The following is a 15,378-nucleotide window of genomic DNA, read 5'->3' as shown; positions in this document are numbered from 1 at the left end:
ACTTTGCAACTAAACAAAACTAAAAACAGAGGGTTGAGACCTCTGGGAGCGGCCACCAGCCAAAGAAGACAAGTTAGATAACAAATGCTCTCATCTGTATCATGCGGTTATCCGTGTGCTTGTTACTACATGGCAAGGAGGGCTCCCCTAACAAGCTTCTGAGTGATCTACACAGGGTTGCCAACTGACCACAAAAATCTAGCCCAGCCTGCTCTTGTGCGTTTTCCTTAAGGCTCCCAGCACTCCAGCTGGCCCCTGCGGCTATGTTTGAACAGCAGCTTCATCTGCAGAAATGAGCAGGTAAAGCTTTCCACAGCAAAGAGCGAAATATTTTAATCACCATAGAAAGATGGCTGCACACCAAACAACTCCTTTAAAGGACCCAAAGCAGCAGCGGGTTTGAAAGCTAGTAAACCGGACCACCCTCCCCTGGGGGGGGGGGGGGTCTCTGCTGCAAAGACCAACCCTGCCATCCTAAATGCAATAATACACTTTTCAAACAAAAACTGACATGAAAAGGCACTGAAATCCATCTGCTGAATTTCTGCCTGCTGCACAGGTGCTAAAAGGGTGGCTGCCCCTCCAACCACCACCCCCCATCACTACCCAGCAAAAGCAAAAATAGCAACAGAGAGCCTGCAGAGCCAGAAGAAGGGAACTTGCTGGCATTTACCCAGCAAGCCCAAACTCGCCCTGTTACACAACTTCTGCTTTTCCTCGTTCCATCGTCTGTGGGACGTGAGCTCAAAGTTAACCGTGGAATGGAAGGCTAGAAACATCCAGCTATCACCAGCTCTCTTTAAAAAGCCACAGCGAGGCTTGCATCACAGCTTGGCTGCACAAGACCACAACGGTCCCATTTGGCACTGCCCAGCGATAGATCATGTCCTTCAGGCACTACACAACTCCAACGGCACTACATTTTCCACACGCAGCGACGCGCCCTGCCAGGAGAAATTATTCCCTCAAGAGCAGTGCAGCTGGAGAACATAAATAACCAGCGTAATCACTATACTCATTATTGCTTCAGTGTGCGATCCTACAGGGCCTCGTGACATTGTTGGCGGGTGCAGGGACGCAGGACTGGCCACAGTCCCACCTGTGACCTTGGAAAAACACGCCAAGTGCCCGACGTTGCGATCAGCACGGCTCTTGTCATGCTGGCTGGGCCCCAAGGATGGGAGACCACATGCTAACGGGCAGCGTGGGGAGGAGAAACACACCGAGACATCCAAAATCAGCCACCTAAATATTTCGAAGGGCAACCAGAACATGGAGGCACTCTTATTTAATTTTATCTCTATTTATCTACTACATTTCTATACTAAATTTACTTACTTACTTACTTACTACATTTAAACCCTATAGACCTGAAATCTCTCAGGGCTGGTGTATAATTTAAAACATAAACGTAATAATAAAATCCGGTGATAAGCAGAACAGTAAAACCAGTAAATCCCCAAAAACCCAACAAGAAGTTAAGTTAGTGTTTAGGCTTAGTAATCTTAGACCCTGGGCATCCCATCTTCTGTGGGATGCCCATAAGCATCTGAGTTCAGAGGGTGCTGGGTAGACATATTGGATGGTGCCCACTAACAATCACTCAATTCCCATGGCATTCTGCAAACTCCCAGAGTTTTCCTCCCTCTCTTACCATTCTAAATACTAAATGGTTTGGCACAAATAAAAAGGAGTACTTCTTTGCTCAGCACATAGTTAGAAAATGGAATTCAGGATCATCATCAATGGTCTCCAAGCTGTGCAGCTTTAAAGGGAGATGAGAGAATAGTATGGAGGATGGGACTCTCAAAATAACCACCGATTTATTCCTTACTGAAAATGTGTTTGCGTTTCTTTCCCATTAAAAATCAACCCGTGGCAAGTGAGATCCACAACAAAGGGCTACAGCGTAACTGTGGGAATCCCATTCATGGTATCAGACAAGGAGCCATGTGCAACATTGGGATCATCAGGCAGAAGTCTGATTGGTTTGTTTTGAGTATTCCCTTAAGGTAAATCCTAGGCATGTTTGGGCAAAGAAAGTCCTAAAGTCCTGAAAGCTGTAAGACTTTTCCTGTCTAAACATGCAGAGGATTACAGCCTTGAGGACTTTTTTCTGGGGTTTTTTTTGGGGGGGGGGTTGTTTTTTTCTTTTTGATATCGCACTTCTGCAAACTTTGACTTCTTGTTGATCCTGTTGATCCCTCCTGCTTATTTTGGCCCCATAAGGATCCAAAAACAGGGAACAAGTTTGCAATTAGTATATTCCCAAGGCACCTACAACATAAAACTAACTTTATTGTATTTACAAATAAAATACAGGAAAGCAAAATAACAAGTAGTAAAGCCTAAACAGTAGACAAACATACTATATGATGTATTTTAAAACCATTGAAAAGAGCCCCAAACTGCAACAATAAGAGATTGAGCCTGACTGAACTGACATAAACGCCCTTACATATTGCCTCAAGCTCCCGCCCAATGCCACACCACCTCCGTGCTGCAGAGGCCCCCGGGGACGCTGCCACCGCTGCCGCTGACAAGGGGCAAGGACTGCGCCCTGCTCCTCTCGCCGCCACTTCCTCTTTTGCTCTGCCACCTGCGCACTCACCGCCAGAGTCCCTATCTCACCTGCCATGGGCTAAGGCTGGTGGCTGAAGGGGGCGGCCAAAGGGCATTGAAGCTGTCTGGGCCCGTTTGGGGCCATTCAGGGTTGGGTTGGACCAGGGGCCCCAGCAGGTTGTGATGGGGGGAGTCTGGGCATGGTAGTGGCTAAAGGGAGCAGGAGGGCACCCCCATGGGGTGGTTATGGGCAGGGGAAGGTATGGCATTGGGGGCTTAACAGGTCATTGCAGAAGAAGGGGGGACAGATGGTTAGTATTTGTCCCCTCTTTTGGTTTTTTCCCCAGACAGAAAGTTCCAGGCAGTGTTATCAATTGGCCCTCAGGCTTGGTGCTGCTGCTGAATGCCAGCTCAGTCCAAAATAAATCATCCATTATCCATGATTTAATCGTGAATGAGGGGCCTGACCTGGCATGTATCACGGAGAGCTGGGCAGGAGAAGCGGGGGGAGGGGTGTTGTGCTCACCCAGCTGTGCCCACCCACATATGTGGTACAGTGCCAACCCCGCCTAGAGGGAAGGGGATGGGGACTGGCCCTAGTGTATCAAGATTCAATTCCCCTCATGAGGCTTCCTGTCCCTTCGAGACCAGGTCTGGAGTGTCTACAGATCTTGTAGCATGCACCCTTCTGCCCAACAGACTCCCTGTCGGAGCTGATGGAGATCATCTCAGACCTGGTGTTGAGGACCCTCAGGATGTTGGTTCTGGGGGACTTCAACCCCCATGCTGAGACTGTTCTGACCGGGGCACCTCAGGACTTCATGGCCTCCATGATGGCCGTGGGGCTGTCTCAACATGTCACAGGCCCGACCCATGAACATGGACACGCTCTGGACCTGGTCTTTCCAATGGGGCAGGAAGATAGCGATCTGGAACTGAGGGATTTGGTGCTAACCGTTAACCCCTTTGGCACGGCCAGATCACTTCCTCATGAGGTTTAAAACTGGGGCCAGCTTTCTCCTCCGTAAGGGTGCAAACCCTATTAAAATGGTCCACCCCTGAAGTCCTATGGATCCTGATGGATTCTTGGGGGCTCTGGGAGAATTACTGGTTGTGTACAGCCGAGGTGCAAGCTTACTCTGGACTAAATCCAGCAGTTTCAGATTATACAAACAGGCTCTTTGCAGGTCTCACAGTTCACATCTAAGATTCAAATCTTCCCAGGAGAGAGACAAAGGAATTAACCCACGTTTCATGCGTTTCTCAGTATTTCTTGATCTTAATTTGAGTATATTTTAATCATATTTTTTCTGAAGGTCAGGAGGAGTGCTTGGACTAGTCTGCACCACCACCTGTTTACTCGACCCTTGCCCTTCATGGCTACTCATCAAAGCCAAGGACAGGATGTGTACCTGGGTCCAGGAGGTTGTTAACGCTTCTCTGGGGGAGGGTCAGGTCCCCACCCGCTTAAAGGAGGTGGTGATCAGGCCTATCCTGAAGAGGGCAAACCTGGACCCAGAGATGGTCACCAACTATAGACTTGTGGCTAACATCCCATTCTTGGGCAAGGTGCTCGAGCAGGTGGTGGCCAGGCAACTCCAGTCTCTCTTGGAGGAAACTGACCATCCGGGCCCATTTCAGTCTGGCTTCAGGCCTAGCTATGGGACTGAAACTGCCTTGGTTGCCCTGTATGATGACCTGTGCAGGGAGAGGGACAAGGGGAGTGTGTCCCTGTTGGTTCTCCTGGACCTTTCAGTGGCTTTTGATACCATCGAACATGGTATCCTTCTGGATAGGCTGGCCGGGTTGAGAGTTGGAGGCACTGCTTCAACTGGAGGATTGTGGCTCTGTGCCATGGCAACCTTACCATGGAGTTCCACAGGGGTCCATTTTATCCCCCGTGCTCTTCAACATCTACATGAAACCGCTGCGAGAGGTCACCCGGGTGTTTGGGCTGTGGAGTCATCAGTATGACTAGGATGTATATCTAATCCAGGTGAGGCAGTGGCTGTCCTTAACTGGAGTCTGGCCAGGGTGATGGGCTGGATGAGGGCCAACAAACTGAGGTTTGATCCAGACAAGACGGAGGTCCTGTAGGTGGGTGGTTCAGCCTTCCGGGTAAATCATTTTAGCCGTTCTGGACAGAGTTGCACTCGCCCTAAAGGACAGGGTGCACAGTCTGGGAGTGCTTCTCAACCCAGAGCTGTCCCTGAAGTCTCAGGTGGCAGCAGTGACAAGGAGTGCTTTCCTCCATCTGCGGCTGATCTGTCACCTGCACCCTTACCTGGATGAGCAGTGACTAGCAACAGTGAACCATGCTCTGGTAACTTCCCGACTGGACTGCTGTAATGCGCTTTACGTGGGGCTGCCCTTGAAGAAAGTCTAGATACTTCAGTTGGTTCAGAACAGAGCAGCCAGGATGTTAACAGGGACCGGCAGATATGCACATATAACGCCGGTCCTTTACCATCTACACTGGCTGCCAATTGAAGTCTGGGCCCAACTTAAGGTGCTGGTGATGGCCTATAAAGCCCTAAACAGTTTAGGACCTGGCTATCTGAAGGAGCGTCTCCTTCTCTAAGTGCCTGCCCACCCCTTAAGAACTTGGTCGGAGGTCATTCTTCAGGAGCCCTCCATTAAGGAGATTAGGAGGGTGACTACCCAGAGAAAACCTTCTCTGTGGTGGCACCCTGGTTATGAAATACCTTCCCCAAAGAGGTTTGCCTGGCACTGACACTTTATTCCTTTTGGAACCTTATTATTCCATTATTTTAAGGTTTGAGTGTAATTTTAATGTGGAGTTTTATTGTACAGAAAATCAACTTGGGTACCGTGCTCTTCTCTGTTTTATTGTAAGACTATCCCAAGACTTTGGAAGTGGATGGTATATAAAAATCTTAAATAAATAAATAAATGACTGGGAGTAGAGGAAAGGCTTGACAGCGAAGAAATGTCCCGTGCCAGCAGCACGGCACCATCCTACTTTAGGGCTAAAGCACCACAGATCGCTCCTTTAAAGTTCAGGCTGAAATCCAGAATGGATATACCACTTCAGCTGCAAATGGACCTCAGCAGGGAGAGCATTCCATAATTGGGGGGCAACTACCAAGAAGGCCTCCTACTTCATTGCCACCCTTCCAATTAAAAGATCAATATACCAAGGGGACTGAAGTTTAGCACAAGGACAGGCCAAATATGTATTACAATCTTTGCAGACCAACAAAGACGGAACTTGAAAGCCTCTGGTATCTCAACAAAACGATGTTGGAGCCTCTCTGGAAAATCCGCACGAGTGGGCAGGTTCATGTAAAAGCCATTCATTCTTTCAGATGCTATCCTATAAACCAAGGATGCAGACAGTCAGGCCCAGAAGCCAAATCTGGCTTCCTAGGAGTCCAAATTTGGTCCCTGGATTTCCAAAGTTAGCTATGCCCCTCCCCTCCCCCAGCTCCCAGTCATTTTCCCAAAGCAACTGATCTCCTTGGGGCTTCCTCATTTTTTATCTAGTTCTGAAAGATGGAAATGCCTCTGTTCAGGCTAAGTGAGAAGCGCTTTGTGCTTGGTTTACTGTACAGTATTGGTTGCTACCCTGTTTTGCCTTCAGTCGCAGAAGACAGCCCCGCCAAGAGGGTCTCCAAAACTGAACTCAGCCCTCCCACTTAAAGTGGCCCTGCTGTGTTGCAACAGCAAAATCTGAGAGTATGTGGAGTAATTTAGACACTGATTTTTAAGATTCTTTAAAGCAAGCATGCAAGCAAAACGCAACAAAGTGGAACCTACTCTAACAGAAGATCATGATGTAACTCAAACAGCATCCCACATGCACAAGAGAGACACATCCAAAGAGTAACCTCAAAGTTTGCAGAAGTTTAAAATAAGTGAGGGGAGAAACTCAGATCAGCTCACGGAGGAGTGAGTTCTCCTTGCACAGAATGGTGATTGGGCTTATTTGAGTGTGGGGAGTGACAAAAGTCCAAGGGTGATAGAAGGAAATTCTAGGAGTATCCTAAAAACAGGCACGGCTGAATCACAGAATAGTAGCATTGGAAGGGGCCAAGAAAGCCACTGGGTCCAGCCCCCTGCTGTTGCAGGTCACCATTTTACACCATCCCACTCAGAAGGCTGCCCAGTTTCTTTTTGGATGTCTCTAGTGTGGTAGAGCCCACCGCCCCTCCAGGCAGTTGGTTCCACTGTCGTATTGCTCTGACAGCGAGGAAGCTTTTCCTGATGTCCAACCTGAATCTGGATTGCCATAATTTGAAATGATTACTCCCTGTCCTACATTCTGGCATTAGCAAGGAGAGATCTTGACCTTTGTGACATCCTTTGAGGGACTTCTAGAGGGATATCATGTCCCCCCTCAGTCTTCCCTTCTCAAGGCTGAACATGCCCAGTTCTCTCAGTCTCTTCTCACAGGGCAGTGTTTCATTCATTTTTGGAGCATTTTTGTTGCCCTCCTCTGAACCCTTTCTAATTTTCCTGCATTTTCTTAAACCTTGGTCCCCAGAACTGGACACAGTATTCCAGATGAGGTTTGTCTAGTGAGGAGTATAGGGGAACTACTACTTCTTGTGATTTGGAAGTAATACTTCTTTTAATGCATGCCAAAATAGCATTTGCCCGTTTTTACAACTGCATCATGTTGCTGGCTCATATCTAGGCTGTGCACAATAACTCCAAATTCTTTTTCTTTTTCATTTCTGTTGAGCCACGTATTCCCCATCTTGTGCATTTTGGTTACTTTTTCCTAGGTGGAGACGTGGCAATTGTCCCTGTTGAATCTCATTCTGTTGCTTTCAGCCCAGCATTCAAGTTTATCAAAATTGCCCTGGATCTTCATTCTGTCTTCTAGGGTGTTTGCTATTCCACCTAGTTTTGCATCCTCTACAAATTTGATTGTCTTTTCATGTACTTCCTCATCGTTGCTAAAGATGTTGAAGAGCACTGGGCCCAGGACTCAACCCTGTGGCACCCCACTAGTTACCTCCATCCAGTTTAAAAAGCTGCCAATCATGAGCACTCCTTGTGCCCAATTTAGCAGCCAATTTTGGATCAGTTTTTCTACCTAGTTCACTTTTTGCTAATATCAGAATGTCATGTGGCACTATGTCAAAAGCTTTGGTAAAGTCTAGGAAGACTATATCCACAATGTTCCTTCTGTCCATTTGGGAGGTTATCCTGTCAAAAAATGAGATTAGTCTGACAAGATTTATTGTAGTTAAATCCATGCTGGCTTTTATTAATCACTGCATTTTCTTCAAGGTGCTTGCAGACAGTGTGCTCCAGAATTTTTCCAGGAACTGATGTCAGGCTTACTGGTCTGTAGTTTCCAGGTTCATCTTTTTTCCCTTTTTGAAGATGGGGACACCATTAGCCCTTCTCCAGTCGTCTGGCACTTCTATTTTTCAGGATTTATTGGACATAATAGCTAGCATTTTTATGACTCTGGGATGGGGTTCATCAGGCACCGGAGATTTGAATGTGTTTATTCCATCTAGGTGTTCTTTGACCATTTGCCTGTCAATCTTGGGCTGCCATCTCTCACTTGCAGCTTGTACTTCCTCTTTGTGATATATTTTCGTGTGGGAGAAGACTGAGGCGAAGTAGGAATTGTGCGCCTCTGCCTTTTTCTTGTCATCCTTTATCACTCTGCCATCAACTTTGAATAGCTGGACACCTTTCTATTTCTCATGTCTTTTGCTTTGATGTATCTGAAGAAGGGTTTCTTGTTGTCCTTACTAGTCTCACTTCATTTCTTGCTTTAGGCTTCCCAACACCCTCCCTGCAATTCCTTGCTGTTTGTTTACAATCTTCCTTTGAGGCCTGGCCCTGCTTCCACCTCCTGTACACACTCTTCTTTTCTTTCAGGTTGTTACTGAACTTTTTCTGGAGCCACATGGGCTTCCTCTGTTGCCTTAGACACTTTTTTCTTGTTGGAATTGTTTGTAGTTGTGCTTGGAGAATCTTCATTTTCAAAATTTCTCATCCCTTTTCGACTCCTTTTCTCTTAAGAGTGGGTTATTATTATTATTATTATTATTATTATTATTGTTATTGTTATTATAACATTTCTATGCCGCCCCTTGCCGAAACCTCGGGGCGGCTTACAACACAATAAAATACATTGAAATACAATAGAACATAATAAATTACCATTAAATACAAAAATACAAAAAATACACTGAGTTACAAATATAAAATTAAAATTATCAGTATAAGTAAATAAAAATATAGGAGGAGAAAAGAGAAGGAAGAAGAAGTTGCCCTGGCCAGATCATATGTTTTAACAATTAAAATGATGTTTAAATAAAAAGGTCTTTACCTGGCGCCAAAAAACCAGTAACGACGGTGCCAGGCGGACCTCTTTGGGGAGTGAATTCCATAGGTTGGGCGCCACCGCAGAGAAAGCCCTCCTCCGAGTACTTACTCTCCTAATTTCTTTCATGGAGGGTTCCCGGAGAAGGGACTCTCCCGCAGATCTCAAAGGGCGGTCGGGCATATACGGACGTAAGCGCTCGTTCAGGTAGCCAGGACCCAAGCCGTTTAGGGCTTTATAGGTCATAATCAACACCTTGAATTGGGCCCGGGCTTCAATGGGAAGCCAGTGAAGCTGACGGAGGACTGGAGTCATGTGAGCATAATGCCCCGTCCCCGTCAGCAACCTGGCAGCTCTATTTTGCACCAATTGAAGTGTTCGGACTGTCTTCAGGGGAAGCCCCACGTAAAGCGCGTTACAGAAGTCTAGGCGGGAAGTCACCAGCGCATGTGTCACCGTCGCCAGGCAGTCGTACTCCAGGTAGGGGCGCAGCTGGTACCATGGTACCTCAACTAGCATTGTTCTGACTTCTCAAAGTTGGCTTTCTTGAAGTCCACAGTTCCTGTTTGGCTGCAGTTAACCTTTGTCTCCTTTATAATTGAGAATTAAAGTACTGCATGGTCACTTTCCCCCAGGGTTCCTGTGGCTGCTATTTTGCCCCTATTAGCATTAAATTGCAGATAACCGTTCCTTCCTCTACCTTCTGCTGGAGGAAGCTGTCAGCAGCACATGTCAGGAACACAGGGGCCACGTTTGGCAGAAATTGTGTCCCATCAAACTGAAGTCCACCAAAACAACCATATCATTCTTCTTGGAAATTCTGGCAAGTTGCTTTTCGAAGGTTGCATCCTTGTCCTCTTTTTGACTGGGTGGGCAGTAATATATGCCAATAACTGAGGTTTTTTTAATTTTTTGCTCCCTTTAAATTTAGTCAGATGCTTTCAACGGGGCTACTAAGTTCCTTTTTGCCTTTTGGTACTGTCCATGGGGTTCACATCCTAGCAAAGTTATGCTCAAAATCCTACAAGCTAGGCTCCAGCAGTATGTGGACTGAGAACTACCAGAAGTACAGGCAGGATTTCGAAGAGGCAGAGGAGCTAGAGATCAAATTGCCAACATATGCTGGATCATGGAGAAAGCTGGGGAGTTCCAGAAAAACATCTACTTCTGCTTCATTGACTATGCTAAAGCCTTTGATTGTGTGGATCACAACAAATTGTGGCAAGTTCTTAAAGAGATGGGAGTACCGGTCCATCTTATTTGTCTTTTGAGAAACCTATATGTGGGTCAAGAAGCAACAGTGAGAACTGGACACGGAACCACTGATTGGTTCAAAATTGAGAAAGGAGTTCGGCAAGGATGTATACTGTCACCCTGTCTATTTAATTTATATGCAGAGCACATCATGAGAAAGGCGGGGCTAGATGAATCACAAGTTGGAATTAAGATTGCTGGGAGAAATATCAACAACCTCGGATACGCAGATGATACCACTCTAATGGCAGAAAGTGAAGAGGAACTAAAGAGCCTCTTGATGCGGGGGAAGGAGGAGAGTGCAAAAGTTGGCTTGAAACTCAACGTTAAGAAAACTAAGATCATGGCATCCGGTCCTCTTACTTTCTGGCAAATAGATGGGAAAGAAATGGAGGTAGTGACAGAGTTTATTTTCCTGGGCTCCAAGATCACCACAGATGGGGACTGCAGCCAAGAAATTAAAAGAAGCTTGCTCCTGAGGAGGAAAGCTATGGCAAATCTAGACAGCATACTAAAAAGCAGAGACATCACCCTGCCAACAAAAGTGCGTATAGTCAAAGCTATGGTTTTCCCAGTTGCAATGTATGGCTGTGAAAGCTGGACCATAAGGAAGGCTGAGCGCAAAAGGATTGAGGCCTTTGAATTGTGGTGCTGGAGGAGACTCCTGCGAGTCCCTTGGACCACAAGGCGATCAAACCGGTCAGTCCTAGAGGAGATCAACTCTGACTGCTCTTTAGAAGGCCAGATAGTGAAGATGAAACTCAAATATTTTGGCCACCTAATGAGAAGGAAGGACTCCCTGGAGAAGAGTCTAATGCTGGGAACAGTAGATGGCAAAAGAAGAAGGGGACGGCAGAGGATGAGGTGGCTGGATGGAGTCACTGAAGCAGTTGAAGTGAGCTTGAGTGGACTCGGGGAGATGCTGGAGGACAGGAAGGCCTGGAGGAGTGTTGTCCATGGGGTCACGATGGGTCGGACACGACTTCGCGACTAACAACAACAACAACTAAGTTCTTCTTCTATTGGAGAGAAGAACCCTATGCAGAACTCAAGGAAGGCTCCACTTTGCTCCACCCTAACCCTTAAGCACAGTTCCCAAACTCCTCCACAAGCTATATGACAGCCAGTGTTGCACAGTGGTTAGAGTCTTTGACTAGGACTCAGGAGATCTGGGTTCTACTCCCCACTCAACCATGGAGCTCTCTGGGTACCTTTGGGCCAGTCACAGACTCTCGGCTTAACCTCCCTCACAGGGCTGTTGTGAAGATAAAATGGAGAGAAGCAGAATCTTGTACACAGCCTTGGCATCCCTGCCAGAGGAAGGCGGTTCGAGTATAAATGTAAGGCAATAATAACCATAGGTAAGTGTGTAGAAAGCGTATTCCTTGCCATGAGTGAATCCCACCAAGATACAACTCTGGAAGTGCCGGTACCAGCAGCTGTGCTCCTTGGAGAGTCTGGGGTTTCCCAGAAGAGAGTCCCAAGCATTTCCAAACCTGAGAAACCAGTTAAACTGGAGTGACCACCCCAGTACAGCAGAACGGCACAACACTCCTACAGCTTGTTCTGTGTGAAAACGTAAGATCCCTCCCCAATTTCAGCTCCTGTGAACATTTATACTTATATTGCTCTCTTCCCCGGGCAAAAGAGGATCTTGAAACTTTATCTTACACCTGATTTGCATAACCGGATTGAACTTAGGACGGACCTCTTGTGTGGGCCGAGGAACAGCACTTCTGCCTGAGCTGTTTGGGGCCGGCCCTGCCATCATTTGGATGTTGTTGCTGACGTCAAACACCGAGCGTGTGGGAAGCTTAGCCTCTGTCCAGGCAAGCCCTGCCTCTCCCGACACACCACTGCCTTATTTTCCAGCACTGCTACTCCCAGAGCCCCACTCCAGCCAATTAATTAATTCCCACCGCAGGTCCATCTAAACATGGCACTTGAAACCGAATCTTAACTAAGGTGTATCACTGGAAACAATGCATTAGAAACACAGCAAAAAAAAATGAAATGTGATTGTAAAAACACAGTACAATGCATTGCAATGTAATACAATGAAAAAGGGTTAAATTTCATTTTACAACCCTATAAAATCAGCAACAAACCAGTTTATATGCCCAGAACCTGTCTGAATAAAAACATCAGACAGGTGAAGAGTCTGCCAGCAGAAGGTGAAGAGAGAAGAAACCAACCCAGCTTTGAAAGCTCTCATGAATCCCACAAAGCTCCTTCCTATGACAGAGGGAAGGGACACTCACAAAGACCTCAAAAGCTGGGCAAGTTCACAGGGAAGAAGACTGTCTTTCAGAATAGGTGATCAGCCCCTCACATTCATGGGTCATCTCATATTTATTTCATTCTTACCCCACTCAGTGGCCAAGGCTTTCTGGGCAGTTAACAAAAGTTAAAGTTAAACCAAAGTTAAAACATACACACACAAACATGATTAATTTAAAACAAGAAAACTGCAATAGTAACTGAATCAGCATAGAAGCATAGCGTCAGTACAGAATAAAATGGTATAATGAAATATGGGACATGGTAATTAATGATAAAATGATGACAGAAATAAAAATTAAAAGAGGATTAATGAAGCAAATAAATATAATGAAATCTGGGAAGATTTTGTAAAAGCAGTACTGATAGAAGGCAAAGGCTGTAAACCCAGTCAAGATTATATGAACTTCAGGAGGGGATATGGAAATAATTGAAGTATATTATAACCCTGACTGCTCTTTAGAAGACCAGATACTGAAGATGAAACTCAAATACTTTGGCCACCTAATGAGAAGGAAGGACTCCCTGGAGAAGAGCCTAATGCTGGGCACATAGATGGCAAAAGAAGGAGGGGACGGCAGAGGATGAGGTGGCTGGATGGAGTCATTGAAGCAGTTGGAGTGAGCTTGAGTGGACTCCGGGAGATGGTGGAGGACAGGAAGGCCTGGAGGAGTGTTGTCCATGGGGTCGCGATGGGTCAGACACGACTTCGCGACTAACAACAACATAAATTATTGTTATAGCATGTGAAAGGTGGTAGCATTGGTCTCCGAGGTGATGGGGGCACTTTATCATTTACCTTTTATTACCTTGTTTTTGTTATGTTGTATTATTATTGTTGTTGTGATGTGTTGTATTTATCGGGCTTTGTCTAAAAAAAATACCAAATGGGGAGGACAAAAAAAGTACAGAATAAAATGTAGTATATAATAACAAAGTTAACAAGTTGAACTGTTAAAATGCTCGGGAAATAAAAAGGTCTTCACCTGGCACAAAAAGAATAAAAGTGCACTCCAAGCACACCTCTTTAGATGACATTAATCTATGCTGCATGAGGCTACGCAGGAAGAACGCCCAGAAACTTGAACTAGTGCAAAGCTGGGCAGCCAGGCTTTTCTTCGGTAACCGTTTTACAAACCCGAAAACCTCAGTCTTGAAACAGCTGCACTGGTTCCTCCCGCCCTTTTTAAAAGAGCCTCCTCCCATATAAGCCTGCCCAAACTGTCCACTCATCATCTGAGGTCTTGTTACCTGCTCAGCTTCCTGGGCGAAGGTGCTGGTTCTTTGTCACATCTTTCATGTAGAACAGTCCCAGCCCAAGGGAGTTAGGCTAGCCTCTGTCTTTAGACACGGGCTGGACAGAAAGCAGATCTCCAGTCATTTGGGGCTTTAATTCCTTGCATTCCTAACCTTTAGCCAGGCACACGGGGATTCTGGTTGCTGAAGTTCCAGTTGCCTGAAGACCTGTTTCTGCTTCCTTCCACTATAGAAGGCCAGTGAATAGGGTATCATTCCACTGAGCCTCGGAGAGTTAATGCTCCTCTGTTTTTCGCATGAATCCCCAGTTTTAAATATTAGGGATACAATATTAGGGTTTTGTCTTTTTATATTGTACATCGCCTTGAGCCCTCCTTGAGTGGAGGAGCAATTCAGGCAACTACTGCAATAACTAAATAAAGCTGATGGGGAATGTGAACAAGAGGGAGTACTTGACTCATGCCTGGTTTGTGGCTTCCAGGAGGCAGCAAGGAGGAAACAGGTTGCTGGACTAGAAAGGCAGGCCTTTAGTCCGGCCCAGCAGGCCTCTTCCTCCATTCTTATGCACTGCTGGTGACCTTCCAGAAGTATCTAGTTGACCACTGTTGGGAAAAGAGGTATTCATTGGTCTTTTTTGCCTGATATCTAAAGCTCTCTGAGTTGACATGACATGAACACACTAAAACACAATAGAAACTTTTAAGATGTTGAAGAGAGCCAACTGGGTGGTGAGAGTGTCAGACTGGGAACCGAGGACCTGGTCTCCATTTGGCTGTGAAGTTCTCTGAGTCCAGTCATGGACTCTCAGTCTAACCTATTTCATGGGGTTGTTATTGTGAGGATAAAAATGAAGTGGAGAAGTATGGAAACTGCCTTAGGTTCCTTGCAAGAGGAAGAAAGGCAGGCTGCAAATACAATTTAATAATTGGAATAATAATGTAATTATAAAACTACCATATAAAACCAAAGTTAAAAACTAGCATCAGGGTAAAAAAATCTAAAAACAATAGTAGCAGTTTTAAAAAACAAGCATTAAATTAACCATGTTTTGTTCTACTGTGCCTGTATTGTTCTATATTATTAGTGTAATTGTGGTGTATTTCAATATTTTTAAATTGTACTTTAAATATTATTTTTAAATTTACATGTAAACTGCTTAGGGATTTTAAAAATATTGAGCACTATAGAAATAGTACAAAGAAGGTACGGGATCCTTATCCAGAAGGTGCAAATGTGGTGTCTTCTTTAACAAAGGCCTGACAGGCAGAAGTTCAAGAGGTGACCCCCCGTTCCCCGAAAGGAGAAAAGGTTCTGCCCCTTGCACTATTTAAGGCAGCTTCCCCCACTCTGGAGCCTTCCAGACATGTTGGACTACAACTCTTATCATCCCCAGCCAGCAGGTCCCTTTGCTTTCCACAAGAAACAAGATTCACCTGTTGAACTTTTGCCTGTCAGACCACTGGTTTAAAAAGGCGCTGCATCGGTTGGACAAGGATGGTGTAGTTCTAACTGAGACGTGTTAGCTCTGGGCCAGCGGGGCACAAGGCTTGCCTCGGGGCCTAAGCCCAGGCTCCACCGCGCGGAAGCCCGCCACGGCCACCGGGCAAGCAGCAGCTGGTGGGGGCGCCAGAGGCAAGCTCCATCGCATTTGTGCCTGTGACTCGAGCGCGTTTAAGATGCAATCTGTACATGCTCGGTGTTTGCTTTAG

The sequence above is a fragment of the Varanus komodoensis genome, unplaced genomic scaffold (assembly GCF_004798865.1).
Source record: "Varanus komodoensis strain SLA01 unplaced genomic scaffold, ASM479886v1 scaffold107, whole genome shotgun sequence".
Classification (NCBI taxonomy): Eukaryota; Metazoa; Chordata; class Lepidosauria; order Squamata; family Varanidae; genus Varanus; species Varanus komodoensis.
Note: the sequence above shows the minus strand (reverse complement) of the source record.